Below are 27,847 nucleotides of genomic sequence, written 5' to 3'. Positions count from 1 at the left end.
TTTGATATCCCCAGAGTCAAACTTAATCTATGTAAACACTCTATGTAAATAAAGGGACCTAGTCTATGGAACTCACTCCCTTATAATGATTTGAAAAGCTGTCCAACTTCTGCCATATTCAAAAATAAAACCAAAAAGTACCTGTAGTACTTTTTAAGTACGAGGGAGTAATGCGCAAAGCGTCCCTCACCTGTGACGTCACAGCGTCACCTGACGCCATATCAACACATCGGCCATTTTGTCGTCAGTTCAGTCATGGCGAGGACTAACCCTTCATGCAAACTGCACCTACTATCAAGAAGAAGAAGATTTTGTGTTCCACCGATAGTATTATCGTAAGTAAGCACTTATATTTTATATTTTATTAAATTAATTGATTCTATTTTTCTGTAATAAAGGTCCAAAGGGTTGTTAAGGAACAAGGGTGTAGCGATACCGACGCTCAGTGCGCTCAACTCACACCAAAGTATCACCTGTGTAGCTTCTGTAATTAGTGTTAATTAGTTATGCTATAAGATAATGAAGCGAGTATAAGATTAACTCGCTACAAGGGTACTGTGTTGGGAGGTGAGGGCTGTTACTGGTGTCTGTGGGGATGTGAGGACTTGTACCAACCACTATCACCACCAGTACCTTGTCTTGCATCCTGCTTAGTATTCCTATCGAGATATGAAGTATTATTGCATTCATATAATTATTCATTCATTGTCATTACTATTTTTATGGGCTATGTTCTGTTACCCTAATGCTTTTTACCCCTGGGCATGTCCATTTACTCTCCAGCCCTTCACAAGCCACTGCTGCACCCCCTCCATGCCCATACTTACTGTGCTTATTCTTACAGGACTGCACTGCATTATGTGGTGCTCACTGCCTGGACACCTTGATACATGCATTATAGGGTTCTGGTAGTTGTTCTACTCACCAAGCCCTTCCAAGGCCAGGCTTGACATGTGAGAGCTTGGTCCAACAGGCTGTTGCTTGGACAGGCCCCTCAGGCCCACATATCCACCACAGCCTTGTTTGTCCGGCACTTCAAAATCAAATGTTTATTTACGTAAGGTACATACATATTTTTAGGTAAGGTACTCTTTATTTGGGTAAATTTATCTTCGTAGTATTTAGCTTTGGCTCGTCTAATTATCTTGGATAGCAATAACGAGTAATTCTTTGAGAATTCTTTGGAGACAATTCCTAACCTATACTTCTCCCAACCTATACTTCTTCTCAAGGTCATCTTCACTTCTTGAAGATGTTCAGGTTTTCTCTTGAAGATGTCGACGGTTGTTCCAGCAATACTGTATTTCTTTTATTGCTGAAAACCTGTTTTCAGCCATAAAAAAATAATCCTGAATCCAGAAAAAAATCCCTTTTGTATCGTCTGGAAATTTTCAAATATTGCTGATCAAACCTGAGTCTAAATTATTTGTATATATTATGAATTACAGAGGTCCCAGGACAGGGTTTTTAGGCACTCCACTTACATTTTCCCACTCTGACTTAACCCCCATTTATACAAACTCAGTCTTATCTTTTAGCTAATAATTTATTGTACACACCATACTCAGCCTGTGTAGGGTAGTTTATTGTGCATGTGTAGTATATATATTTGTGTAGTATATTTGGTATATTTAATGCCTCTAACCTCTCCTCATAGTTCTTGTCCTTCAGTTCTGGGAGCCACTTAGTAGCATGTCTTTGCACCTTTTCCAGTTTGTTTATGTGCTTCTTAAGATATGGGCACCATACAACCGCTGCATATTCCAACTTTGGTCTAACAAAAGTCGTGAACAATTTCTTGAGTATTTCGCCATCCATGCATTTAAAAGCTCTGAATATTATCCTTTACCTGCAATTGGTTGTTGCTGTATTTATAGAATATGATTTGTTCTACTTTACATTTGTTTGTTCCTTTTTTTCAAAATTTCTTTCTGCCTCTCTCCTCACTGCCGTGTAGTTGTTTCTCTTTGTATTACTGGTATGTTTGGGGGTTTGGCCTCTTCGTATATTGATTCCATTTTTGTGTCTTTTGGTCTCTGTCCGTCTTGAAATTTCAGTTGAACAAATCCTGTTTCCTAGTTCTGCATCTTTGTTTTGGTATAAATGTTTTTGTTCCTTTATCATATATTTCACAAAATTGACATACTGTGCATTAATTCATCTCAATTACTTCCTTTCCTAACAGCAAGCCTTTCCAGTAAAATTCTTTGAATTCTTTTCTGACTTCTGGCCTAATGTTTGTTTTATCCTAGTGTGTATGATGCCTAGCGTGTGTCTGGTGCCTGTTGTGTTAAACCGAAGATAAATGCATAAGTATAGGTCAGTAATTTCTCCAGCTTTGAAAGGGGCTTTCATTATGCAGCAGTATTCCACTCTAGAGAGCACTAGCGTCTTGAAAACTATCATCATCGGTATAGCATCTCTAGTGTGAAAAGTTCTTGTTATCTATCCTGTCATTTTTCTTGCAGTTGTGACGGCTACTTTATTGTGTTCTTTAAATGTAAGGCCTTCTGACATCAGTACACCCAAATCCTTTACGTTGCTTTTCCGTTCAATGTTATGATTTGACTGAGTTTTGTAAGTGGTTTCCGTTTTTATATTTTTTATTTTTTCCGTAGCGCATGAGCTGAAACTTATGTTCGTTAATCACCATGTTATTTTCTGTAGCCCATAGAAAGACCTGATTTACATCTGATTGGAGGTTTGCCGTGTCCTCTATGTTGCCTACTCTCGTGAAGATTCTAGTGTCATCTGCAAAGGATGATCAAGTACTATAGGTTGTGTCCTTGTCTATGTCCGATATGAGGATGAGAAAAAGTATTGGAGCAAGCACAGTACGCTTGGGGACTGAGCTCTTTACGGTTGATGGTCCAGATTTTATTTTGTTGACTACTACACATTGGGTTCTATTAGTCAGGAAGTTGTATATCCATCTGCCTATTTTTCCGGTAATTCCTTTTGAACGCATTTTATGTGCAATAACACAATGGTCACATTTGTCAAAGGCTTTTTTTTGTCAAAGCGTTTTGTTTGTCTTCCATGGCATCTAGTGCCATGTCAGAGTGGTCCAGCAACTGTGATAGGCAAGAGCGCCCTGTTCTGAAACCATGTTGTCTGGGGTTATGGAGATGCTGTGATTCCATGTATTTTGTGATCTTACTTCTTAGCATTCTCTCAAAGATTTTTATGATGTGCGATGTTAGTGCTATCGGTCTGTAGTTTTTTGCCTCTGCCTTATTTCCTCCTTTATGGGGCGGTGCTATCTCTGCGGTTTTTAGTATGTCAGGGACAATGCCAGTATCTTGGCTTTGTCTCCAAAGAATGTGAAGGGCCTGCGATAACGTTTTTTACAGTTCTTGATGAATATAGAGTTCCAAGAGTCAGGGCCTGGTGCAGAGTGCATAGGCATACTGTCTATGGCTTCTTCAAAATCCAGTGGGGATAGGATCACATCTGATTTATGATTTGATGTTGGTATCATATCCATGAAAAATTCATTTGGGTTATCAATCAGATGGATGGAGAGCTACACTCGTGGTGTCCCATTTTCCCAGCACTCTTTGTCATATAATGCTTTGAAACTTTTGACGGATTTGGCCTCCACCACCTTCTCACCTAACATGTTCCAACCGTTTACCATTCTGTTTGCAAAAGTGAATTGTCTTACATTTCTTCGGCATCTTTGTTTAGTTCGTTTAAATCTATAACCTCTTGTTCTTGAAATTCCAGGTCTCGGGAAATCTTCCCTGTCAAGTTTATCAATTCCTGTTACTGTTTTGTACGTAGTGATCATATCTCCTCTTTTCCTTCTGTCTTCAAGTTTGGAATATTTAATGCCTCTAATGTCTCCTCATAAATCCTGCCCTTCAGTTTTGGTATGAATGTTTGTGTGCCTTCATCGTATATTTTGCAAAATATGGAATACATCTCATTTACTTTACTTTAAGAATATGGTTCGATCAATTAAAAACCCTCTTGTTCAAATTGCAAAGAGACTGAAAGAGATGCAGCATGCTCAATGGATTATATATTAGTGATTATTATTAGGATTATATATTAGTGAATCATATTAGTGATTCAATTATTATGGTCATAAAACAATAAACAAATAGTTTTGGTGTTATTACACTCTATTCACAGGTTATATATAAGTATCTGCATGTTTTGTTCACCATTACAAACCACTAAGTTGGTTTGATTTTTGTTGAGATTGTTATTTATGATAAGATTCCTTACGTTATCTGAGAATGAAGCTATGTCGGTATTGGGAAATCTATAGATGGCACTTATAGTCAAGGAGGATTTAAGGGATTTACTGGAGAACTTGGCAAAGGTATATTCACAATAGTCGTCTCTATTACTAATGAGACTATTGCAGATGAAGGTATCTTTGTAAGATATTGCTATGCCACCTCCTTTTTTTATTAGGCCTGCAGTTGTGAATGGCTTTATTATCACCTTCATTGTATTATCACCTGACCTAATGCGGGTATAAAATCAACTAATATATATATATATATATATATATATATATATATATATATATATATATATATATATATATATATATATATATATATATTCAAAATTCGTCAGTGTACTACATTTTTGTTGTTGCTTTTAGGTGATGCTTTTAACCAGTGTACGTGGGTCTGATTGTGAAACCACAGTTCGAAGAATAATGAAGATATGAACAAACGGCCTGTGGTCACTATACAGTCTGGAAGGGCAAAAGAAGAAATTGGCATTTCTACAAAAACAAGAACTATATAATGTTATTTTAAGTAAGTAACCAAAAAATTAAATAATTTTTTTAAAGTTTAAAATTCACTTAAAAATGTAAATTTTAAGTTAAAAAATTTTAACCAAAAAACTTGATATTTTTCATATTTGGAACCATTCCATAATCCCAAGCATAAATGATTATATTTCTATCACTTGCTCTTAAGATTGTTTCATTTAATAGAGGTTGGGCATAATTGTTCTCTGCTGCTAATAGAACTGACTGACTTAGCTATAGGAAAATGTAAAATTAATTGGTTTATCCATTACAGTATTTTGCAGTTTATTTCATGATCCTGTGCTTAATACTTGCATAAATAGTAGATTACAAAATGCATTTTTATATCATTAGTATTGAATAATAATAATGCAAATAATTGACTTATAAATGATGTACAATTAATTGGTAGGTGATATTATATTATTAATATTTTTTCATTCTTGCAAAGCCTTAACAAAGTCATTAACATGTTAATATAAACTTGATCACCTTCCACTTATTTTCTCATGTGCTACCTACATGTACAAAACCTTATTCCTAAATGCATATTTTGTTCTGAAACTTGTCCTTTATATGTTGTGTATCACCATCTCTGGAGAGTTTTATCTGATTGATGTATAAATTACTTTTAATTTTACAGAATATTATTGTTATACTGAATTTATTATTATATAAATAACTTAATTTTACAGAATCATCTATCAACGCACATCCACAAGTTGAGGAGGAGGATGTGACCTTCCAGATTTCTGAAGTACTGAAACAGGCACCAAACAGGCCTGGTGGATCTAGGTACAAGGTAAAATAATTTAATTTTTTTTTTTTTTTTTTTTTTTACTAATTGTCCGATATATATATATATATATATATATATATATATATATATAAATATATATATAATGTGTCGTACCTAGTAGCCAGAACGCACATCTCAGCCTACTATGCAAGGCCCGATTTGCCTAATAAGCCAAGTTTTCTTGAATTAATGTTTTTTCGACTACCTAACCTAACATTTTCAGCTACCTAACCTAACCTATAAAGATAGGTTAGGTTCGGTCATATATATCTATTAATTTTAACTCCAATAAAAAAAGAATTGACCTCATACATAATGAAATGGATAGCTTTATCATTTCATAAGAAAAAAAATAGAGAAAATATATTAATTCATGAAAACTTGGCTTATTAGGCAAATCGGGCCTTGCATAGTAGGCTGAAAAGTGCGTTCTGGCGACTAGGTACGACATATATATATATATATATATATATATATATATATATATATATATATATATATATAAATATAAATATAATGTAATATAATATAATATAATATAATATAATATAATATAATATAATATAATATAATATAATATAATATAATATTATATAATATAATATAATATAATATGTCTGTGTGTGTGTGTGTGTAATTACCTAAGTGTAGTTAAAGGATGAGACCGTCTTCCCAGCACTCTTTGTCATATAACGCTTTGAAACTACTGACAGTCTTGGCCTCCACCACCTTCTCACCTAACTTGTTCCAACCGTCTACCACTCTATTTGCGAAAGTGAATTTTCTTATATTTCTTTAGCATCTGTGTTAAGCTAGTTTCAATCTATGACCTCCTGTTCTTGAAGTTCCAGGTCTCAGGAAATCTTCCCTGTCGATTTTATCAATTCCTGTTACTATTTTGTATGTAGTGATCATATCACCTCTTCTGTCTTTTAGTTTTGGCATATTTAATGCCTCTAACGTCTCCTCGTAGCTCTTGCCCTTCAGTTCTGGGAGCCACTTAGTAGCATGTCTTTGCACCTTTTCCAGTTTGTTGATGTGCTTCTTAAGATATGGGCCAACTTCTGTTGTTGGGCACCACACAACAGCTGCATATTCTAGCTTTGGCGTAACAAAAGTCATGAACAATTTCTTTAGTATATCACCATCCATGTATTTAAACGCAATTCTAAAGTTAGAAAGCGTAGCATAGGCTCCTCGCACAATATTCTTTATGTGGTCCTCAGGTGATAGTTTTCTATCTAGAACCACCCCTAGATCTCTTTCTTTATCAGAATTCTTTAAAGATTTCTCACATAATGTATAGGTTGTGTGGGGTCTATGTTCTCCTGTTCCACATTCCATAACATGGCATTTATTAACATTAAATTCCATTTGCCAAGTGGTGCTCCATATACTTATTTTATCCAGGTTTTCTTGAAGGGCATGACAATCATCTAAATTTCTTATCCTTCCTATTATCTTAGCATCATCAGCAAACATGTTCATGTAATTCTGTATACCAACTGGTAGATCATTTATGTAGACAATAAACATCACTGGTGCAAGAACTGAACCCTGTGGTACTCCACTTGTGACATTTCTCCAGTCCGATACATTGCCTCTGATTACTGCCCTCATTTTTCTATGTCAGAAAATTTTTCATCCATATTAGAAGCTTACCTGTCACCCCTCCAATATTTTCCAGTTTCCAGAACAACCTCTCTATGTGGAACTGTCGAATGCCTTTTTTAGGTCCAGATAGATGCAGTCAACCCAACCATCTCTTTCCTGTAATATATCTGTTGCTCGATCATAGAAACTGAGTAAATTCGATACACAGGATCTTCCAAATCGAAAACCATACTGTCTGTCTGAAATTATATCATTTCTCTCCAGGTGTTCTACCCATTTAGTTTTAATTATTTTTTCCAATATTCCAATTCCAATTTTTTCCAATAATGTGTGTGTGTGTATGTATATTTGTGTTGTTGAATATGACCGAAAGTCATAGTCTTTCTGCCCCTCTCCTTACTGCTATTGTTGTTTCTCGCATCTGTGTATTGCTTGTATGTTTGGGCAATTTTTCCCCTTTTCCTAGTTCTGCATCTCTGCTTTAGTATAAATTTTGTTGTGCCATTATCATATATTTCACAAAACTTGACATACATCTCATTTACTTCATGTCCTAACAGAAAGTGTTTGTCAAATTCCTTAAGGAAATATCTGAGTTCCCCATAATGACCTCTCCACAAGTCAGGTTTTTCAACTGCTTCAAGCTCATTTTCTTCCAGATTATAATGCATTGCATACTTTATTCCCAAAAAGACATGGTCACTTTTATATAAATTACACACACAAACTTTTTATTTATATATATATATATATATATATATATATATATATATATATATATATATATATATATATATATATATATATATATATATATATATATATATATATATATATATATATATATATATATAAGTTTGTGTGTGTGTAATTTATATAAATAAATAATTAAATATTAATTTTGTTAATATCTTTTCAGGGAAAACTTGCAAGTACAATTCGTATACAAGAGAGGCAACAAGAGCCAGAGGATGTCTACTAAGAAAATATATAAGTCTTTATCCTCACACTCTTGATATATGGTCTTCTCTGGTCTCTTTATTTTCTCTCCTCACAAATGTCCCCTTTTTTTATTTCTTTTACGTTTCTCTCCTGTTTTTCTTAACTTTTAATCTCTCCTTTCCTCCTCTCTTCTAACACCTCTCGTTTCCTGTCTCTTCTAGCTTCTCTCTTCCTTTACTTTTTATATTTGTGGTATTCATTTATGTCATTTTTATCTTGTATATTTTTCTTGCATCTTTTTCTTATCTTGTGTTTCTCTTCCCCTTCTCTTCAATGATTTCTCATTTCTCTCCTCTCTCTGTTGTTTCTGTTCTGTCTTCTCTCTCCTTGCCTTAATTTTGTTCTGTCTCCTCTTTTGTTGTGTGTGTGTCTTTCTGTCTCTGTCTGTCTCTCTCTTTCTCTCTCTCTCTCTCTCTCTCTCTCTCTCTCTCTCTCTCTCTCTCTCTCTCTCTCTCTCTCTCTCTCTTTCTTTCTCTTTCTTTCTCTTTCTTTCTCTTTCTCTCGCTCTCTCTGGCTCTCTTGCTCTTTCTCTCTCTCTCTCTCTGGCTCTCTCTCTCGCTCTCTCTCTCTCTCTCTCTCTCTCTCTCTCTCTCTCTCTCTCTCTCTCTCTCTGGCTCTCTTGCTCTCTTGCTCTCTCTCTCTCTGGCTCTCTCTCTCTCTCTGGCTATCTTGCTCTCTCTCTGGCTCTCTCTCTCACTCTCTCTGGCTCTCTTGCTCTCTCTCTCTCTCTGGCTCTCTCTCTCTCTCTCTGGCTCTGGCTCTCTCTCTGGCTCTGGCTCTCTCTGGCTCTGGCTCTCTCTCTCTCTCTGGCTCTGGCTCTCTCTCTCTCTCTGGCTCTGGCTCTCTCTCTCTGGCTCTGGCTCTCTCTCTCTCTCTGGCTCTCTCTCTCTCTGGCTCTGGCTCTCTCTCTCTCTCTGGCTCTCTCTTTCTCTCTCTTTCTCTCTGGCTCTCTCTCTCTCTATGGCTCTCTCTCTCTCTGGCTCTCTCTCTCTCTTTCTCTAGCTCTCTCGCTCTCTCTGGCTCTCGCTCTCTCTGGCTCTCGCTCTCTCTCTCTCTCTCTCTCTCTCTCTGGCTCTCTCTCTCTCTGGCTCTCTCTCTCTCTCTGGCTCTGGCTCTCTCTCTGGCTCTGACTCTCTCTCTCTCTGGCTCTGGCTCACGCTCTCTCTCTCTGGCTCTCTCTCTCTCTGGCTCTGGCTCTCTCTCTCTCTGGCTCTCTCTCTCTCTGGCTCTCTCTTTCTCTCTGGCTCTCTCTCTCTCTCTCTCTCTGGCTCTGGCTCTCTCTCTCTCTCTGGCTCTGGCTCTCTCTCTCTCTGGCTCTGACTCTCTCTCGCTCTCTGGCTCTGACACTCTCTCGCTCTCTGGCTCTCTCTTTCTCTGGCTCTGTGGCGCTCTCTCTCTGGCTCTCATATTTCATTTGATTTAAAAATGTCTGAGATTTTTACTTAATCTAAGTTATATTGCATGGTGCTAATATGAATATTATACATGACTTTTTTCTTTTCTTTCTCTCTCTCTCTTTCTCCCTTTCTTTCTTTCTCTTTCTTTCCTTCTCTCTCTTTTTCTTTCTCTTTCTACATGAATATTATACTTGACTGTGTTTACATTCACTTGTAGATTTTTATTTTTAGTTAATTAGTCCTAAACTTTTGATTAATAGATTTTTATTATTAGTCATAGAAAAACTATAGTGTTATATGTATACTCGGAAAATTTTACTTGTTTTAGTTTTAAGTAACAATAACTGCTTGTAACGTCAGACTGATCTCAGCATGACATGAATCACAGGCTGCTTGATCACAAAATCTATTGTGTTCACATATTGCATATATAGATTTTTATAGATTTTTAAATTTTTACTTTTATATTCTGTAATAGATATAGTCTATATATTTCGAGCTATTACATATATTTTGTTGTATTACTCATTCTTAATTAAATAAATATAATATTTTAATTCTCTTTTTGTACCCTATTTATTTGTAATTTGCACATACATATATAGGATGTCCATTTCTTTCTCAGATATGTCTTCTTTCTTTCTCTCCCTTTCTATTTCAGATATGAATTAAAAAATTATTATACCCTAAACGTTTTAATGTAGGTAATTAAAAGATTATAAAAAAGTTTTTAGAAATGTTAATTATTTACGTTCTAAGGTTGTATATAAAAGTTCTCAAAAAACCTTTTCTAAACGTAATTATAAACGTGCTGAAAACAATGAAATGTCGTTTTTAGGATGTTTTAAAAACATGAAAATGTTTGCTGGGATATATGGGCTTAGGGACTGAACCCCACACTACATTTAGCTAAGCTGGTTACAATCTTGATGATATAGTTACAAAATTCTGTATAAGTCGTCACATTATCAATGGGTTCGAGATCAACCACAATTTCCTGAATAGATATAACAAAGGGGATATTAATAGGGTATTAAAATTGTCAACACAAGATAGAACACGAAACAATGGGTATAAATTGGATAAGTTTAGATTTAGGAAAGACTTGGGTAAATACAGGGTCAGTAACAGGGTTGTTGATTTGTGGAATTTTTCTTAACTTATAAATTTATCTTTATTTATCTTAAACTGGTTGGGAGAGGTACAGTTTTTAACATAATTGGGAAGGTCATTCCACATTCGAGGTCTCTTGATTTGTAAAGCATTTCTAGTTTGACTAAGTCGTACTCTTGGAATATCAAATAGGTATTTGTTTCTGGTGTGGTGCTCATGGGATCTGTTACAACCTTCTAGGAAGCTTTTAAGGTCAGGATTGACATTACAGTGCAGCGTTTTATATATATAAAATACACATGAGAGTATGTGCAGGGACTTAATATCTAACATATTCAGAGATTTGAGTAAGGGGTCCATATATACTGCCCGGTTGCCTGAAATGCTATAGGCCTACTATAGTGGCTTTAGGTATTGTATGCACTAGCTCTATCTATAAATCCAACATTATGTTTGTAAATCAACTATGTATGTACTTTCCTGAATAAAATTGACTTTACTGTACACTTATATTCTCTCTAAACTTATTTCAATTTCAATTTCAATTTCAATTTCTTATATTCTCTGTGGATTTGTTACCCCTATCGTTTGGGAGAAAAAAAATGACTAATACGTTCGGCGAATGACTTTGACTTCAACTTCACTTTGACTTCGTTCATGTCATCGTATTTTCCGTAATATATAAAGGTTATGACAATGCAATTATATTATTGTGTGCAAATAAGTTTGAAATTTCATGTACCCTAAAAATATTAAAATAAAGAATAAGAATAATTAAATAATTGTTGTAGTAAATTGTCACACGTTCATCATACGCAAACGAACACACAGTTTGGAGCGTCAGTACAAGACCGCCGCCATTTTAAAACACGGCTTCGAATGTAAGTAATGTTTTTCTCGTACTAACACTGTGTTATACAATAGATTTGGTCTTGAATTCACAAATTTAGTTGTTACATCTGACAGAGTATGTTAGACGGTGTAATGCTGGTCCATGTTAACGTATTTGTGGGCTTGGTTGGTTTAAATGTGGAGGCGAGGCCTGGCAGTGCTGGTGTATGTGGAGGCGAGGCGAGGCCTGGCAGTGCTGGTGTATGTGGAGGCGAGGCCTGGCTGTGCTGGTGAGTATGTGGAGGCGAGGCCTGGCAGTGCTGGTGTATGTGGAGGCGAGGCCTGGCAGTGCTGGTGTATGTGGAGGCGAGGCCTGGCTGTGCTAGTGTGTATGTGGAGGCGAGGCCTGGCTGTGCTAGTGTGTATGTGGAGGCGAGGCCTGGCAGTGCTGGTGTATGTGGAGGCGAGGCCTGGCTGTGCTAGTGTGTATGTGGAGGCGAGGCCTGGCTGTGCTAGTGTGTATGTGGAGGCGAGGCATGTACAACACTCCCCAATAGGAAGAAAACCCACTGGGTTCTAGGCTAGGTTAGGCTTATCTGTAATAATTGAATTAAGCCTAGCAAAGCCTAGAACCTAGTTCAGTAATTTAAAAAATGTTGTAACTTGAAAAATGTCATTCAATACATTACACAATTTAAATATTTTCAGGCAATCAACACAACCCTCATGTTGGCTAACCCTCTCTCATGTTGGTCAATAATTTAATTATTTTTTTATGGAGTAATCTTTGCTGTTGAAATGTAGTCTTTTTGAGACTACATTTCAAATGTAGTGTGTGTGGAGGCGTGTATGTTAGGTATTACCTAATATACACGGTGTAATATATCTATCTGTGTGAAATAGATTAAATCCATTTATTTGATATTCAGCTAATAGTTCTGTATTTTCTACATTCATCCATGTTTTGGTAAGTGCAATAATATGTATTGTTTCATTGCAGATTAGAGATTCAAGATAGTTCTAGATTTCCGAAGTACTGAAACGCGCGCCATACAGGCTTGGTGGATCTAGGTGCAAGGTAAAATTATTTACATTTACTTGTTTTGTATTTATGTTTTGTATTTATATGCATATATGCATTTATATGCATTATTCTATAGAATAATAGATCTCGTAATAATTTTGCAAAAATAGTGGCATTTACTATTTTTAAAAGATTATTAAAAAATTTACTGATATGGTGCATTCGGAAGGGCGAAGAGGGAGAACGGCCTGTTGACATAGCTCGGGTGCAGGGGGGGGGGGGGGGTTGTGTAAAAGCCTGGTTTGTGCCTCGGAGAGGCTATGGGATCCAGTAAGTTCAGTAGAACTTCGGTTTCAACCCTTTTACCCTGTTGTAGCTCAGTCGATTAAGGCAGTGTCTGGGATGCTCCCGGACGCAGGTTCGAATCCTCGTCACGGCCCTTGTGGATTTGTTCATTTGATGCATCACGTTATTGTGATCTGTGTGTGTAATTCTTCACTTGCTACAGCAACAGGAATGTGTGTGTATGTATTTGTGTTGTTGAATATGACCGAAAGTGTAAGATTAATGATTCTAACACAAATCGTCTGAATATTTGTTTTTCTTCACTGTCGAGAGTAGTTAAAAAAATTTACTCGAGTTTATTTTCACACTTTATTTATGGTCCTTAAGTCCCTCTCCTTAATGCTGCTGCTGTTTCTCGCATCTTTGCATCGCTTGTATGTTTGGGGGTTTGGCCTCTTGCTATATATTGATTCCATTTGTGTGTGTTTGGGTCTCAGGCCCTCTCGCAATTTCTGTTGAACAAACCCCTTTTCCTAGTTCTGCATCTCTCCTTTGGTACAAATTTTGTTGTGCTTTTATCATATATTTCACAAAACTTGACATACATTTCATTTACTTCATGTCCTATCAGCAAGTGTTTGTCAAATTCTTTAAGGAAAGTTTATCATCCTGATTGCAGATCTCTAGCGATATTATGTCAACTTCTTGTGGATTCGCAATCATTATTTAATTTACCTTTAGGTGTTCTTTCACCAGCACAGCAACACTGTACCTCTCCCAACCAGTTTAAGATAAAAACTAAGTACTAACTAATTAACTCAATGTAACCTACCTTACCCCCAAAATGACAACCCATGTCTTCTATTTTAAACAATGCTGTTTTGTTGACCAAATTGTATTTTTGTTTTTTTCTGCAATGTTTCCCCCCCCCCACCACTCTACCACCACATTGAGTTTAGTAGCTCTGTGCACGTCAGGTGCTGTTTAATATACAGACCTACTCCTCCATTTGACCTAGTTTCTCTATCACATCTATATCACTTTGTGCTTTAGCCCTGGTGGAGCTTGGTCCACCAGGCTGTTGTTTGGAGTGGCCCGCAGATCCACATACAGTCTGCATATGATATACAGTCTGTTGATCAATTAAACTACAGTAGTTAGTTTTTATCATCCGAATGCACCAATATGTGTTCATTCTTCCCAGATGAAGGAACTAGGTAATATTCATCATCTGAATGCACCATCTGATGCTTTAACACACTCATGATACACGAGAGGTTTAAAAAACTTTTAAAACTTTTAAAACTTTTTGACCTATGTATTTAAAAGCAATTCTAAAGTTAAAAAGTGTAGCATAGGCCCCTCGCAGAATGTTCTTAAAATGATCCTCAGGTTATAGTTTTCTATCTAAAACCACCCCTAGATCTCTTTCTTGATCAGAATTCTTTATAGATCTCAGTGGCTCGATCATAGAAACTGCTCTAAATCCTTGTTGGCCTGGATTGTGGAGGTCATTGGTCTCTATAAAACTAGTAATCTGACTCCTGATCACTCTCAAATAATTTTATTATGTGGGATGTTAGTGCAACTGGTCTATAATTCTTTGCCAATGCTTGTGTTGTGTTGTGTTGTTTTGGTAGTGATGTGCAATGTGTTGTTTTGGTAGTGATTCGTCCAGTTCTGGTAGTAGTGCGGTTGTTGTGTAGTGTAGTACTTGTGTGCTTGTTAATGACTTGTATTCCAGTCTTGTGGGTATCTCCTTTCCCCTACGGGCCAACTGCTTTGTTCTTACCTAGCATTTTGCTTTGTTTGGGTATGAATGTTTGTGTGCCGTATATTTTGCAAAATTTGCCATATATCTCATTATTTACTCCTCTGCCTAGCAACAAGTCTGTCTAATTATACTCATTAACTGTTTTTCAAAGTTCCCCATAGTGTCCTTTATTGAAATCGAGTTCATGAACCGTTTCAATGTTCTTATTTTCTTCTAGATTATATCTTAAAGTATATTTAAATGTTATTGTTATTATTGTTATTAAATGTTATTGTGACATTGCATTGCAATTGAGCTATGTTGTTTACCATACCGTTCATTTCGTGAGTATAAGTATAGATGCCACACTTGTGACAGGTAAAACCATGCCTTTTTTGAAAAACAGCACCGTCTGTTGCACGTAAGAGCAACCCACACTATATTATGTTGCGATATTATTTCAATACAGTGGTACCTCGCATAACGATTGCCCCAAAAGACGAATATTTTGGGTAACGAACGGCCCGATCGGCGTCAAATCGTCCCTTATGACGAACGCTGGTTTGAGTAACGTCAACACCACATGGTGGGGTCGCGCTGCTTCTTGCACATTCTTAGACGCCTCCGACGATGCACATAAATTATGTTGTTCTTGTTTAAAGATGCTAATGATGCTGGGATATAAAAGGGTGACTACTGAGATGTTGCAAAGCATTGACGTTTTTGTAGGAAAAAAGAAATGAAATGTCTGATATACAACAAATGTCAAAAAGGTTCGTTCGGTGTTCGGCAGGTAGGCTGCTCCATTATAACAATCTTTCTTTGTTTCAAATGTGTTCCATTTGTTTTTTATTTGTCATTTGCATCTCAATAATGGAGAAGCCTACCTTACATACACTGAATAAACCATTATGACATTTTCCTTTCTTCAAATGTGTTCAATATTTATTTTTCATTTGCCTTATAGCAAAAGGTTCGTTCGGTGGTCGGCAGGTAGGCTGCTCCATGTTTCTTACATACAAAAAACGTAAATAATAAAAAGAATGAAGAATTTTGAAAACCAGTACAAATGTCAAAAAGGTTCGTTCGGTGGTCTACAGGTCGGCTGCTCCATGTTTCTTAAAAAAAAAAAAAAAAAAACGAAAAATAAAAGAACTGTTGAAACCATTTGAAAAATGGACAAATGTCATAAAGGTTCGTTCAGTGTTTGTCGGGTAGGCTGCTCCATTATTGAGACGTAAGTGACAAATACAAAACAAATGGAACACATTTGAAACAAAGAAAGATTGTCATAATGGAGCAGCCTACCCAACAAAAACTGAACGAACCTTTTGCCATAACGAATATGAAAGACAAGGGCTGCTGGCTGGGTTAGTACTGCGTGAGCAACCATTTGTGGCACACGTGCCTCTGGCTCTCAAACACCTGTCCCACACGGTGTTGAAAGACTGTGCTCAGTCGGTGCAATTCAGACCCTTTTGTTTGAAGAACATAAGGGTCATAACATTGGTGAAGCTAGGCGCAATAAGGGCTTAACACAACGGTCGGATGCCAGTGATACAGCACCTATGAGGATGATACAGCAAGCGTATCCAGGTGTAGCTCTGAGCCCCACCCTTGCCATCTCTAATGTATATAGATGATACATAGATGAATCGTTTTCTGCGTTCAGTGATGATGCATCTGATACAAGTAGCATAGATTAACAGTGTTAGCGGCTTCCATGGTGGTGGTGTTCATTGATATTTTCAAGAATACCTGAATCTTTTCCTGACTGATGGACACTCTTTGAGGCTAGCTGAATCTCTTCCTGACTGATGGACACTCTTTGAGGCTAGCTGAATCTCTTCCTGTGTGGGACCTTACAAAGCGATCTTTTCAAGACTACCTTACAAATTGAGCTTTTCCTATAATCGTTTCAATACTACTTTATGCTTTACAAGCTTGGCTACATACCACCTACAAGTACTAAAGCCAAGGGTGCACGCAAGTGCGTTATTTGCAAGCACACATAACGATGAAACAGGAAGCAAAAATCTATCTGTAGCTGGTGCAAGGAGAGCAAAGTCGCGCTGTGTACCATGGACTACTTCGTTGACTATTATGCACCTCCAAAGTACTGAGTGTGTAATACAGTGTGTTACTGTGTAAATAGTATGTGAAACTGTACATATTGTAATATTAGTGAATTTTTACCACGTAATATTGTGACAATAAACATTTATTGTGGACACATTACTGACACATGTATCACAGTTTCATGGAAAATTGTGAACATTCTACTGTATACATATTGTAAAGGTCACAAATATGCATCATATACGATAAATGAAACAAATAAAACCGCATTGGAAATGCATAGAAAAAATATTTGAAAATATATTTGTGGCAACACGCGGTGCTTGAATGGCCTGCGCCATGTCTGGGAGCTTCACACACGGGCGACCAGGCCCTGATGACGTCACAGCGCACCTTGTCCACGCCCTCACAGCCAAAGTAAGTGGAATTTTGTAATTATTTTTACATAGACATGTTCAGGGACGGTAATTTATCATTTTACAAAGAAAAATTTTATTTTGGGGAACATTTGATGTCATGCACTCTGGGGAAATTTCACAATAAACACAGTGCATCACACTGGTTACATGGGGGGACACTCGTTTTGTATGACGTCCGTTTCACATGACGAACATGGAACGGATTAAATTCGTTATGCGAGGTACCACTGTATTTCCGATTGTATTGATAATTTGAATTTTCATAGATTTCAATTTATTTTCATTTCGATTTAATAATTTTGTGTGACATTGCATTGAAATTGAGCTGTGTTGTTTACCATACTGTTCATTTCATGAGTATAGTTTATTTTTTTATTTTTTTCATTTCATTTTTTTAGCTGTTCTTATTTTTCAGTGATGGGAATATCAGATCATTTGATGTTCCCAATTTTCTGATGGAAGCATCAGACCATTATAGAATGCATCGGATGAGGTAGTTTGGAATGGTGGGGAGGACGAGAGGGGGGTATGGTGGGGAAGACGAGGGGACAGAGGAGAGGGTAATGGTGGGGAGGACGAGGGGACTGGGGAGTTGGGGATGGTGGGGACAGGGGAATGCTGGGGAGGACAAAGGGACAGGTGAATGGGAGATGGTGGGGGAGGAAGAAGGACAGGGGAGGGGAAAATGGTAAGGAGGACGATGGGACAGGGAAGTGGGAATAGTGGGGATGATGTGGGGACAGGGAAGTGGGAAGGACGAGAGGACTGTGGAATGGGGAATAGCAAAGTGAATTATAATTATATATATTAATTAATTCTTATAAATTTCCAGAAGCCTGTATCAACACCCACACTAATGCAACTGAAAGAGATGTTGAGACAAGTATTGCTGATATGTTGAAGAACGCCCCAAACAAACTCGGTGGAAACAGATACAAGGTAAAGTTTGCCAATTTGCTGTAGTCTAATTCAATTTCTTTTTAGTAATCTTCGAGAACATTTATGCTATGAATAAGATAAAATAATGTAACTGATTTTGATTTATTTACTATTTATTATTTATTTACCGTTATTAGTATAATAGATCTCGTAATAATTTTGCAAAAATAATGGCATTTACTATTTTAAAAAGCTCGGGTGCAGGGGGGGGGGTTATGTAAAAGCCTGGTTTGTGCCTCGGAGAGGCTATGGGATCCAGTAAGATCGTCCTTCCTTTCCTCCCTAGAATCTGGATGTAGCAGGTGCTCAATTGTCAAAAGTGAAAAATTGGTTTTGTCTTCCGAATGCACCATTTCTGTAAATTTGCTAATAATCTTTTAAAAATAGTAAATGCCATTATTTTTGCAAAATTATTACGAGATCTATTATACTAATAACGGTTTGATAAAATACAGTAGACTGCCTACTGGTTTTACCTGTAATAAGGTTTGATACAGATGATTATGATTATGGTTTTGGCCTCCACCACCCTCTCACCTAACTTGTTCCAACCATGTCTACCACGGTTTTGTCTTCCGAATGCACCATTTCTGTAAATTTGCTAATAATCTTTTAAAAATAGTAAATGCCATTATTTTTGCAAAATTATTACGAGATCTATTATACTAATAACGGTTTGATAAAGTACAGTAGACTGCCTACTGGTTTTACCTGTAATAAGGTTTGATACAGATGATTATGATTATGGTTTTGGCCTCCACCACCCTCTCACCTAACTTGTTCCAACCATGTCTACCACGGTTTTGTCTTCCGAATGCACCATTTCTGTAAATTTGCTAATAATCTTTTAAAAATAGTAAATGCCATTATTTTTGCAAAATTATTACGAGATCTATTATACTAATAACGGTTTGATAAAATACAGTAGACTGCCTACTGGTTTTACCTGTAATAAGGTTTGATACAGATGATTATGATTATGGTTTTGGCCTCCACCACCCTCTCACCTAACTTGTTCCAACCATGTCTACCACGGTTTTGTCTTCCGAATGCACCATTTCTGTAAATTTGCTAATAATCTTTTAAAAATAGTAAATGCCATTATTTTTGCAAAAATTATTACGAGATCTATTATACTAATAACGGTTTGATAAAATACAGTAGACTGCCTACTGGTTTTACCTGTAATAAGGTTTGATACAGATGATTATGATTATGGTTTTGGCCTCCACCACCCTCTCACCTAACTTGTTCCAACCATGTCTACCACGGTTTTGTCTTCCGAATGCACCATTTCTGTAAATTTGCTAATAATCTTTTAAAAATAGTAAATGCCATTATTTTTGCAAAATTATTACGAGATCTATTATACTAATAACGGTTTGATAAAATACAGTAGACTGCCTACTGGTTTTACCTGTAATAAGGTTTGATACAGATGATTATGATTATGGTTTTGGCCTCCACCACCCTCTCACCTAACTTGTTCCAACCATGTCTACCACGGTTTTGTCTTCCGAATGCACCATTTCTGTAAATTTGCTAATAATCTTTTAAAAATAGTAAATGCCATTATTTTTGCAAAATTATTACGAGATCTATTATACTAATAACGGTTTGATAAAATACAGTAGACTGCCTACTGGTTTTACCTGTAATAAGGTTTGATACAGATGATTATGATTATGGTTTTGGCCTCCACCACCCTCTCACCTAACTTGTTCCAACCATGTCTACCACGGTTTTGTCTTCCGAATGCACCATTTCTGTAAATTTGCTAATAATCTTTTAAAAATAGTAAATGCCATTATTTTTGCAAAATTATTACGAGATCTATTATACTAATAACGGTTTGATAAAATACAGTAGACTGCCTACTGGTTTTACCTGTAATAAGGTTTGATACAGATGATTATGATTATGGTTTTGGCCTCCACCACCCTCTCACCTAACTTGTTCCAACCATGTCTACCACGGTTTTGTCTTCCGAATGCACCATTTCTGTAAATTTGCTAATAATCTTTTAAAAATAGTAAATGCCATTATTTTTGCAAAATTATTACGAGATCTATTATACTAATAACGGTTTGATAAAATACAGTAGACTGCCTACTGGTTTTACCTGTAATAAGGTTTGATACAGATGATTATGATTATGGTTTTGGCCTCCACCACCCTCTCACCTAACTTGTTCCAACCATGTCTACCACGGTTTTGTCTTCCGAATGCACCATTTCTGTAAATTTGCTAATAATCTTTTAAAAATAGTAAATGCCATTATTTTTGCAAAATTATTACGAGATCTATTATACTAATAACGGTTTGATAAAATACAGTAGACTGCCTACTGGTTTTACCTGTAATAAGGTTTGATACAGATGATTATGATTATGGTTTTGGCCTCCACCACCCTCTCACCTAACTTGTTCCAACCATGTCTACCACGGTTTTGTCTTCCGAATGCACCATTTCTGTAAATTTGCTAATAATCTTTTAAAAATAGTAAATGCCATTATTTTTGCAAAATTATTACGAGATCTATTATACTAATAACGGTTTGATAAAATACAGTAGACTGCCTACTGGTTTTACCTGTAATAAGGTTTGATACAGATGATTATGATTATGGTTTTGGCCTCCACCACCCTCTCACCTAACTTGTTCCAACCATGTCTACCACGGTTTTGTCTTCCGAATGCACCATTTCTGTAAATTTGCTAATAATCTTTTAAAAATAGTAAATGCCATTATTTTTGCAAAATTATTACGAGATCTATTATACTAATAACGGTTTGATAAAATACAGTAGACTGCCTACTGGTTTTACCTGTAATAAGGTTTGATACAGATGATTATGATTATGGTTTTGGCCTCCACCACCCTCTCACCTAACTTGTTCCAACCATGTCTACCACGGTTTTGTCTTCCGAATGCACCATTTCTGTAAATTTGCTAATAATCTTTTAAAAATAGTAAATGCCATTATTTTTGCAAAATTATTACGAGATCTATTATACTAATAACGGTTTGATAAAATACAGTAGACTGCCTACTGGTTTTACCTGTAATAAGGTTTGATACAGATGATTATGATTATGGTTTTGGCCTCCACCACCCTCTCACCTAACTTGTTCCAACCATGTCTACCACGGTTTTGTCTTCCGAATGCACCATTTCTGTAAATTTGCTAATAATCTTTTAAAAATAGTAAATGCCATTATTTTTGCAAAATTATTACGAGATCTATTATACTAATAACGGTTTGATAAAATACAGTAGACTGCCTACTGGTTTTACCTGTAATAAGGTTTGATACAGATGATTATGATTATGGTTTTGGCCTCCACCACCCTCTCACCTAACTTGTTCCAACCATGTCTACCACGGTTTTGTCTTCCGAATGCACCATTTCTGTAAATTTGCTAATAATCTTTTAAAAATAGTAAATGCCATTATTTTTGCAAAATTATTACGAGATCTATTATACTAATAACGGTTTGATAAAATACAGTAGACTGCCTACTGGTTTTACCTGTAATAAGGTTTGATACAGATGATTATGATTATGGTTTTGGCCTCCACCACCCTCTCACCTAACTTGTTCCAACCATGTCTACCACGGTTTTGTCTTCCGAATGCACCATTTCTGTAAATTTGCTAATAATCTTTTAAAAATAGTAAATGCCATTATTTTTGCAAAATTATTACGAGATCTATTATACTAATAACGGTTTGATAAAATACAGTAGACTGCCTACTGGTTTTACCTGTAATAAGGTTTGATACAGATGATTATGATTATGGTTTTGGCCTCCACCACCCTCTCACCTAACTTGTTCCAACCATGTCTACCACGGTTTTGTCTTCCGAATGCACCATTTCTGTAAATTTGCTAATAATCTTTTAAAAATAGTAAATGCCATTATTTTTGCAAAATTATTACGAGATCTATTATACTAATAACGGTTTGATAAAATACAGTAGACTGCCTACTGGTTTTACCCTGTAATAAGGTTTGATACAGATGATTATGATTATGGTTTTGGCCTCCACCACCCTCTCACCTAACTTGTTCCAACCATGTCTACCACGGTTTTGTCTTCCGAATGCACCATTTCTGTAAATTTGCTAATAATCTTTTAAAAATAGTAAATGCCATTATTTTTGCAAAATTATTACGAGATCTATTATACTAATAACGGTTTGATAAAATACAGTAGACTGCCTACTGGTTTTACCTGTAATAAGGTTTGATACAGATGATTATGATTATGGTTTTGGCCTCCACCACCCTCTCACCTAACTTGTTCCATCCATGTCTACCACGGTTTTGTCTTCCGAATGCACCATTTCTGTAAATTTGCTAATAATCTTTTAAAAATAGTAAATGCCATTATTTTTGCAAAATTATTACGAGATCTATTATACTAATAACGGTTTGATAACATACAGTAGACTGCCTACTGGTTTTACCTGTAATAAGGTTTGATACAGATGATTATGATTATGGTTTTGGCCTCCACCACCCTCTCACCTAACTTGTTCCAACCATGTCTACCACGGTTTTGTCTTCCGAATGCACCATTTCTGTAAATTTGCTAATAATCTTTTAAAAATAGTAAATGCCATTATTTTTGCAAAATTATTACGAGATCTATTATACTAATAACGGTTTGATAAAATACAGAAGACTGCCTACTGGTTTTACCTGTAATAAGGTTTGATACAGATGATTATGATTATGGTTTTGGCCTCCACCACCCTCTCACCTAACTTGTTCCAACCATGTCTACCACGGTTTTGTCTTCCGAATGCACCATTTCTGTAAATTTGCTAATAATCTTTTAAAAATAGTAAATGCCATTATTTTTGCAAAATTATTACGAGATCTATTATACTAATAACGGTTTGATAAAATACAGTAGACTGCCTACTGGTTTTACCTGTAATAAGGTTTGATACAGATGATTATGATTATGGTTTTGGCCTCCACCACCCTCTCACCTAACTTGTTCCAACCATGTCTACCACGGTTTTGTCTTCCGAATGCACCATTTCTGTAAATTTGCTAATAATCTTTTAAAAATAGTAAATGCCATTATTTTGCAAAATTATTACGAGATCTATTATACTAATAACGGTTTGATAAAATACAGTAGACTGCCTACTGGTTTTACCTGTAATAAGGTTTGATACAGATGATTATGATTATGGTTTTGGCCTCCACCACCCTCTCACCTAACTTGTTCCAACCATGTCTACCACGGTTTTGTCTTCCGAATGCACCATTTCTGTAAATTTGCTAATAATCTTTTAAAAATAGTAAATGCCATTATTTTTGCAAAATTATTACGAGATCTATTATACTAATAACGGTTTGATAAAATACAGTAGACTGCCTACTGGTTTTACCTGTAATAAGGTTTGATACAGATGATTATGATTATGGTTTTGGCCTCCACCACCCTCTCACCTAACTTGTTCCAACCATGTCTACCACGGTTTTGTCTTCCGAATGCACCATTTCTGTAAATTTGCTAATAATCTTTTAAAAATAGTAAATGCCATTATTTTTGCAAAATTATTACGAGATCTATTATACTAATAACGGTTTGATAAAATACAGTAGACTGCCTACTGGTTTTACCTGTAATAAGGTTTGATACAGATGATTATGATTATGGTTTTGGCCTCCACCACCCTCTCACCTAACTTGTTCCAACCATGTCTACCACGGTTTTGTCTTCCGAATGCACCATTTCTGTAAATTTGCTAATAATCTTTTAAAAATAGTAAATGCCATTATTTTTGCAAAATTATTACGAGATCTATTATACTAATAACGGTTTGATAAAATACAGTAGACTGCCTACTGGTTTTACCTGTAATAAGGTTTGATACAGATGATTATGATTATGGTTTTGGCCTCCACCACCCTCTCACCTAACTTGTTCCAACCATGTCTACCACGGTTTTGTCTTCCGAATGCACCATTTCTGTAAATTTGCTAATAATCTTTTAAAAATAGTAAATGCCATTATTTTTGCAAAATTATTACGAGATCTATTATACTAATAACGGTTTGATAAAATACAGTAGACTGCCTACTGGTTTTACCTGTAATAAGGTTTGATACAGATGATTATGATTATGGTTTTGGCCTCCACCACCCTCTCACCTAACTTGTTCCAACCATGTCTACCACGGTTTTGTCTTCCGAATGCACCATTTCTGTAAATTTGCTAATAATCTTTTAAAAATAGTAAATGCCATTATTTTTGCAAAATTATTACGAGATCTATTATACTAATAACGGTTTGATAAAATACAGTAGACTGCCTACTGGTTTTACCTGTAATAAGGTTTGATACAGATGATTATGATTATGGTTTTGGCCTCCACCACCCTCTCACCTAACTTGTTCCAACCATGTCTACCACGGTTTTGTCTTCCGAATGCACCATTTCTGTAAATTTGCTAATAATCTTTTAAAAATAGTAAATGCCATTATTTTTGCAAAATTATTACGAGATCTATTATACTAATAACGGTTTGATAAAATACAGTAGACTGCCTACTGGTTTTACCTGTAATAAGGTTTGATACAGATGATTATGATTATGGTTTTGGCCTCCACCACCCTCTCACCTAACTTGTTCCAACCATGTCTACCACGGTTTTGTCTTCCGAATGCACCATTTCTGTAAATTTGCTAATAATCTTTTAAAAATAGTAAATGCCATTATTTTTGCAAAATTATTACGAGATCTATTATACTAATAACGGTTTGATAAAATACAGTAGACTGCCTACTGGTTTTACCTGTAATAAGGTTTGATACAGATGATTATGATTATGGTTTTGGCCTCCACCACCCTCTCACCTAACTTGTTCCAACCATGTCTACCACGGTTTTGTCTTCCGAATGCACCATTTCTGTAAATTTGCTAATAATCTTTTAAAAATAGTAAATGCCATTATTTTTGCAAAATTATTACGAGATCTATTATACTAATAACGGTTTGATAAAATACAGTAGACTGCCTACTGGTTTTACCTGTAATAAGGTTTGATACAGATGATTATGATTATGGTTTTGGCCTCCACCACCCTCTCACCTAACTTGTTCCAACCATGTCTACCACGGTTTTGTCTTCCGAATGCACCATTTCTGTAAATTTGCTAATAATCTTTTAAAAATAGTAAATGCCATTATTTTTGCAAAATTATTACGAGATCTATTATACTAATAACGGTTTGATAAAATACAGTAGACTGCCTACTGGTTTTACCTGTAATAAGGTTTGATACAGATGATTATGATTATGGTTTTGGCCTCCACCACCCTCTCACCTAACTTGTTCCAACCATGTCTACCACGGTTTTGTCTTCCGAATGCACCATTTCTGTAAATTTGCTAATAATCTTTTAAAAATAGTAAATGCCATTATTTTTGCAAAATTATTACGAGATCTATTATACTAATAACGGTTTGATAAAATACAGTAGACTGCCTACTGGTTTTACCTGTAATAAGGTTTGATACAGATGATTATGATTATGGTTTTGGCCTCCACCACCCTCTCACCTAACTTGTTCCAACCATGTCTACCACGGTTTTGTCTTCCGAATGCACCATTTCTGTAAATTTGCTAATAATCTTTTAAAAATAGTAAATGCCATTATTTTTGCAAAATTATTACGAGATCTATTATACTAATAACGGTTTGATAAAATACAGTAGACTGCCTACTGGTTTTACCTGTAATAAGGTTTGATACAGATGATTATGATTATGGTTTTGGCCTCCACCACCCTCTCACCTAACTTGTTCCAACCATGTCTACCACGGTTTTGTCTTCCGAATGCACCATTTCTGTAAATTTGCTAATAATCTTTTAAAAATAGTAAATGCCATTATTTTTGCAAAATTATTACGAGATCTATTATACTAATAACGGTTTGATAAAATACAGTAGACTGCCTACTGGTTTTACCTGTAATAAGGTTTGATACAGATGATTATGATTATGGTTTTGGCCTCCACCACCCTCTCACCTAACTTGTTCCAACCATGTCTACCACGGTTTTGTCTTCCGAATGCACCATTTCTGTAAATTTGCTAATAATCTTTTAAAAATAGTAAATGCCATTATTTTTGCAAAATTATTACGAGATCTATTATACTAATAACGGTTTGATAAAATACAGTAGACTGCCTACTGGTTTTACCTGTAATAAGGTTTGATACAGATGATTATGATTATGGTTTTGGCCTCCACCACCCTCTCACCTAACTTGTTCCAACCATGTCTACCACGGTTTTGTCTTCCGAATGCACCATTTCTGTAAATTTGCTAATAATCTTTTAAAAATAGTAAATGCCATTATTTTTGCAAAATTATTACGAGATCTATTATACTAATAACGGTTTGATAAAATACAGTAGACTGCCTACTGGTTTTACCTGTAATAAGGTTTGATACAGATGATTATGATTATGGTTTTGGCCTCCACCACCCTCTCACCTAACTTGTTCCAACCATGTCTACCACGGTTTTGTCTTCCGAATGCACCATTTCTGTAAATTTGCTAATAATCTTTTAAAAATAGTAAATGCCATTATTTTTGCAAAATTATTACGAGATCTATTATACTAATAACGGTTTGATAAAATACAGTAGACTGCCTACTGGTTTTACCTGTAATAAGGTTTGATACAGATGATTATGATTATGGTTTTGGCCTCCACCACCCTCTCACCTAACTTGTTCCAACCATGTCTACCACGGTTTTGTCTTCCGAATGCACCATTTCTGTAAATTTGCTAATAATCTTTTAAAAATAGTAAATGCCATTATTTTTGCAAAATTATTACGAGATCTATTATACTAATAACGGTTTGATAAAATACAGTAGACTGCCTACTGGTTTTACCTGTAATAAGGTTTGATACAGATGATTATGATTATGGTTTTGGCCTCCACCACCCTCTCACCTAACTTGTTCCAACCATGTCTACCACGGTTTTGTCTTCCGAATGCACCATTTCTGTAAATTTGCTAATAATCTTTTAAAAATAGTAAATGCCATTATTTTTGCAAAATTATTACGAGATCTATTATACTAATAACGGTTTGATAAAATACAGTAGACTGCCTACTGGTTTTACCTGTAATAAGGTTTGATACAGATGATTATGATTATGGTTTTGGCCTCCACCACCCTCTCACCTAACTTGTTCCAACCATGTCTACCACGGTTTTGTCTTCCGAATGCACCATTTCTGTAAATTTGCTAATAATCTTTTAAAAATAGTAAATGCCATTATTTTTGCAAAATTATTACGAGATCTATTATACTAATAACGGTTTGATAAAATACAGTAGACTGCCTACTGGTTTTACCTGTAATAAGGTTTGATACAGATGATTATGATTATGGTTTTGGCCTCCACCACCCTCTCACCTAACTTGTTCCAACCATGTCTACCACGGTTTTGTCTTCCGAATGCACCATTTCTGTAAATTTGCTAATAATCTTTTAAAAATAGTAAATGCCATTATTTTTGCAAAATTATTACGAGATCTATTATACTAATAACGGTTTGATAAAATACAGTAGACTGCCTACTGGTTTTACCTGTAATAAGGTTTGATACAGATGATTATGATTATGGTTTTGGCCTCCACCACCCTCTCACCTAACTTGTTCCAACCATGTCTACCACGGTTTTGTCTTCCGAATGCACCATTTCTGTAAATTTGCTAATAATCTTTTAAAAATAGTAAATGCCATTATTTTTGCAAAAT

At 35.7% G+C, this 27,847-nt stretch overlaps 1 long non-coding RNA gene across 1 annotated transcript in view; it reads left to right on the top strand.

Annotated features, from left to right (window-relative positions):
* The first annotated feature begins 204 nt into the window (after nt 1–204).
* Nucleotides 205–27,847, top strand: part of LOC138353954 (uncharacterized) — a 30,511-nt gene continuing 2,868 nt past the window's right edge. Inside the window, exons 1-4 of the long non-coding RNA XR_011223311.1 lie at nt 205–335; nt 4,625–4,784; nt 5,476–5,582; nt 17,929–18,035. This is a non-coding gene — a long non-coding RNA (uncharacterized lncRNA). The remainder of the gene's footprint in view (nt 336–4,624; nt 4,785–5,475; nt 5,583–17,928; nt 18,036–27,847) is intronic.

This window comes from Procambarus clarkii, chromosome 60 (assembly GCF_040958095.1).
Source record: "Procambarus clarkii isolate CNS0578487 chromosome 60, FALCON_Pclarkii_2.0, whole genome shotgun sequence".
NCBI classification, from domain to species: Eukaryota; Metazoa; Arthropoda; class Malacostraca; order Decapoda; family Cambaridae; genus Procambarus; species Procambarus clarkii.
The sequence above is the reverse complement of the archived record's forward strand: the minus strand, read 5'-3'. Positions and strand labels throughout refer to the sequence as shown.